Here is a 5,000-nt window from a genome sequence, read left to right on the forward strand (position 1 = left end):
TTCAGCTTATCTCCAACAAAAACGTCTCTGGAAAGGAAGAAAATGAAATAAATTTCAGCTTATCTCCAACAAAAACGCCCCTGAAAAGGAAGATAAGGAAATAAATTTCAGCTTATCTCCGACAAAAACGTCTCTGGAAAGGAAAAATAAATCAGATGACCTCCAACAAAAATGGTCCTGCGAAGGAAGAGAAAAATCAGATTGCCTCCAACAAAAGGCCCCTGCAAAGTGACAAAGAAAATAAATTTCAAGATTACCTCCAATAAGAACGCCCCCAGCCAAGGAAGAAAAGACTAATTTCAGATTACCTCCAATAAAAACTTTCCTGAAAGGGGAAAAAGAAATAAATTTCAGATTACCTCCAATAAGAACACCCTTGTAAAGGAAATAGAAAAATATTCAGATTACCTCCAACAAAAACGTCCCTTGCAAAGGGCAAAAGTGATTAATCTAAGATTTACTCCAACACGAACACCCCTTGTAAAGGAATAAAAAAAATAAATTTCAGATTACCTCCAACAAAAATGGCTTTGCAAAGGAATAATAAATTAATATTGCCAAATATAAGTAATAGTAATAGTAATAGTAATTGATAGGTTATATGCACAAGTCGGTCTCAAGACTGGATTAAAGAGGGCTAAGAACAAGGGTTATAAGAGGCAATGCGTAACTGTCATTAAGCAACAGAGCTGAAGACTATGAAACAAGCTGATAATAAAAGATAATAAAGCCATTGGACTAGCATAGGTTTAAAGATTTAAAAGTTTAAAGGCCACTCATGAATGGCAGAGGCAAGGGACAGTGACATTACCCCATCAAGCAGGACAATGCCCTGGAGACTGACCACATATGCATATGATCAGTGCCGAAGCCCCTTCTCCACCCAAGCTAGGACCAAGGAGTGCCAGGCAATGGCTGCTGAGGGCTAAGCAGATTGACCTATAGGCTCCCTCATACTCCCCCCCCCCCATCCTTAGCTCACAAGGATGGTGATATTGCAGCGACCAAAAGGAACTAGCAAGTTTGAGTGGGACTCGAACCCCAGTCTGGCGTTCACCAGTCAGGGGACGTTACCACCTTGGCCACCACAACCCTAGAATAAAGAACAACTCTCAGAGAGAGAGAGAAAGAGAGAGAGAGAGAGAGAGAGAGAGAGTCTAAAGTTTGCAGTCTTTAATGCGAAGGTCTAAGTCTTTTTTTTCCTCTCCTCCTTAGGCTGGCAAATCACCCTACCAGCCAGACCTCCGACGTCATAAACGGTAGCGACCAGCAGCCTAACCAAACAAGGCAAGAAACCGTGGGTGAAAAAAAAAGAGAAAAATCATCTATTCTAAAGAGATATCTCTTTTTTTTTAGGCGGAAATGCAATAAAGAGAAAATCATACTAAACCAAACTTTCGCAGAGATATTTCAAGTTTAGCATTAAGTCAACTCATTAGCAGAGCATAAATGAGTAGGTTCTTTGTTTCTTTCTTTTTTTTTTTTTTAATTCTTCAAAGAATAAATTGACGTAGTATTTTTCATTAACCTCGGGGTAGTCCCGTGGAAGAATTATAAATGTGGCCGATGTGGAAACATCCCAGACTGGGTCTCGTTAGTTTCTTTGGTTGCTATAACCTCACCATCCTTGTGAGCTAAGGGTTTGAGGTTTGAGGGAGCCTATAGGTCTATCTGCTGAGGCTTCAGCAGCCATGGCATGGCTCTCATTGGCCTTAGCATGGGTGGAGAGGGGGCTTGGGTGCTAATCATATGTATATATGGTCAGTCTCTGGGGCATTGGTCCTGGTTGCCTCTGTCATTCATGAGCGGCCTTTAAACCTTAAACTTAAATAGAGGATCGTGTAAGTATGATAATAGGCAACTAAATATCTAAAATTCTATCTTTGTGTATAAAAACACAATTTGCATTCATAGTGAATAAGTACAAGAATTGTGAATCAAATATGGCAGTTTATGAAATAATAGATTTTATTGTGTACAATTTGTTCAAATTAATGTTAAAATTGATATCAAGCGATGCAGAGCTGACTAAAACAAGGTGTCTCATACGTTTGAAAATAAATGGAAATCAAATAAATTGTCAAAAAATTCTAAGAAATAGATATAAAAAACAGATGAACATTTCAGGAATAAATCGGGTAGACTTCATGAAATCATAACAATTCTTTAAACCCGCCACAGATGTCACCTAGTTCTCGTCATCCTTAAAAAAAAGAAGAGCAATTGTAAAGAAAAAACTTCTCTTGGCAGAATAAAGAAATAATTGGAGTGGTGAGAACCTCCTCTGGACGAGATCATCATGATATTATCCAGCCTCTTGAGCAGGAAAGAAAAAGACAATAAGAAAAAAGACGGTAGAAAAAAAAGACAGTAAAGAAAAAAGTGAAATCACTCAAACTCCTTCTCCTGAGCAAAACTAACCCCCCTTTACCCCTCCCTGGGTCAAACAACTCCCTCCCCCTCAAAAAAAAAAAAAAAAAAAAAAAAAAACTCAAGAGTGTAAATTCATGCAGTGAATTGTTTGAAGATATTGTTGCCGAGATTTCAAGTTTTATTTGTGTGCGCGTTTTTATCATTGTTCTATTTTTTGCGTTTATGTTAATGCTCGTTTATCTATTTAGGATTGCCTTATATCTATCTCAATCGTTCATTATTATTATTATTATTATTATTATTATTATTATTATTATTATTATCATTATTACTTGCTAAGCTACAATCCTAGTTGGAAAAGCAGGATGCTAGAAGCCCAAAGACCCCAACACAGGGAAAATAGCCCAGTGAGGAAAGGAAAAAAGGAACATCAAATATTTTAAGAAGAGTAACAGCATTAAAATAAATATCTCCTATATAAACTATAAAAAAAAAATTAACAAAACTAGAGGAAGAGAAATAAGATAAAATAGGGTGCTCAAGTGTACCCTCAAGCAAGAGAACTCTAACCCAAGACAGTGGAAAACCATGGTACAGAGGCTATGGCACTACCAAAGACTAGAGAACAATGATTTGATTTTGGAGTGTCCTCCTAGAAGAGCTGCTTACCAGAGCTAAAGTCTCTTCTACCCTTACCAAGAGGAAAGTGGCCACTAAACAATTACAGTGCAGTAACCTCTAAAGTGAAAAAGAATTGTTTGGTAATCTGTGTTGTCAGGTGTATGAGGTCAGGGGAGAATATGTAAAGAATAGGCCAGACTATTCAGTGTGTGTGTGTGTGTGGGTGTGTGTGTGTTTGTAGGCAAAGGGAAAAATGAAACCGTAACCAGAAAGAAGGATCCAATGTAGTACTGTCTGTCCAGTAAAAAGACCCCATACCTCTCTAGCGGTAGTATCTCAACGGGTGGCTGGTGCCCTAGCCAACCTACTAGCCAACTGGTTATAAAAAAAATAGTGTACGCGACCCGTCAATAATGATGGCTAAATATATAGATAGATATGCACACACGCACACAGATTCAATCCTCCCTACTCCCTTCCCTTTTCTTAATTACAACACGGCAGTTTCAGCAATTTGTGAGAGATTATGGTCTCAGATTGTACCTCTTCTCACAAGGGTACGACTACTCCCTCTCCACTCTCCCCGAGGGATGGGGAGAGACTGAGTAGACATACGTTTGGCAATAATACTCGTTGTGACAGTATATATATATATATATATATATATATATATATATATATATATATATAACTGTATATATATATATATATATATATATATATATATATATATATGTATATATATATATATATATGTATATATATATATATTATATATATATATATATATATATATATATTCCCAGAGGTAGGTAGTAAACCCTTATGAGAAGTGTTACTTGGAGAGGTTCACCCGGAAACCACAATCTCCCACAAAATACCGAAACTGCCTAGTTGTCGTCAGGAAAGGGGGAGAGAGTTGGAAGGGTTGAATCTATGCGTGTGTGTGTATGTATGTATGCATGACGGCTTAGGTACTCAAAAAACCTAAATCATTTACCGGTAAGTATCCCTGAACATCTGAAAACTCAATTAGTCCCATCCTTGACTGAGCAACAGATCAACCCTCATCTCCCAAGACGGAGAAGGAAAATTAGCGAGCAAATTCCGTGACCTTCGCGATTTGTCTCTCGACTTCTGGGAGAAGGGAGAAGAATAAGGAGGGAAAGAATGGGAGAGGGAAAAAAAAGGGCCAAAGAGAATCCCATAAATCCTTATCCCTGGAGGATTAAGAGGGATGATACCTTCGTCATAATCTTGATCAATCATCCAAGGATTTCTCCCCTTGTGGAAAGGATGAGAGGATGAGAGGGTGGATGTCACCCAAGCGATTTTATGGCTCGGATTTCGTCAGCGTCCTTAGTCGATCTACGACGATCTTCGTGCCGTGGGCATAAGGCTTTATCACTTTTGAAAAGAAAGTAGATAAAAAGGGGAGACCGTCTTTTCTGCACCCTCGTAGCTCATGGTCGTTGAGTACCGGAGTCAATAAGGGTGGAAGTCCCCTTACTCTAAATGAAATATACACCTCTTTGCTCACTATAGTAAAATTTAGTGAATAGGATGTTAATCATCATCCAATTTCCCGGGAATGATTAGATTAACTACTCTGTTAAAAACGGTAATTTTAATCGGAAATTCTCCGTAAAAATATAATGTTCTCATTCGTATTTCAGTAAAATACACGGTGACCGTAATTTCACCTTACTTTGTTATCTTTTACGGGTTAGTGACCATAATATCACACCTTTACGTCAATATATCCGTTTTTAAAACGGTAAAAATCCTAGAATAAATGTTGCCAGAATTTAGGTTTTTTTATGCAAATTTTAAGTTTAGAATTCTCGTAAACGGTAAATGACCCAATCAATGAGTTACATTGGAGAATGTGAACAAACCTTGTTAAATTCTCGGTTCACTGTGGCCCATTGCCGCTCGACCAGACTCCCATAGTAAGTTGCCAGGGCCAGTAACTATCAACCTCCTCTCTGGCAGTCTCCTGACTG

At 38.0% G+C, this 5,000-nt stretch overlaps 1 pseudogene; it reads right to left on the reverse strand.

The window, feature by feature from the left end:
- Positions 1-5,000, reverse strand: part of LOC137651783 (sodium-dependent neutral amino acid transporter B(0)AT3-like) — a 258,740-nt pseudogene that overhangs the window by 60,486 nt on the left and 193,254 nt on the right.

This window comes from Palaemon carinicauda, chromosome 13 (assembly GCF_036898095.1).
Source record: "Palaemon carinicauda isolate YSFRI2023 chromosome 13, ASM3689809v2, whole genome shotgun sequence".
Lineage (NCBI taxonomy): Eukaryota > Metazoa > Arthropoda > Malacostraca > Decapoda > Palaemonidae > Palaemon > Palaemon carinicauda.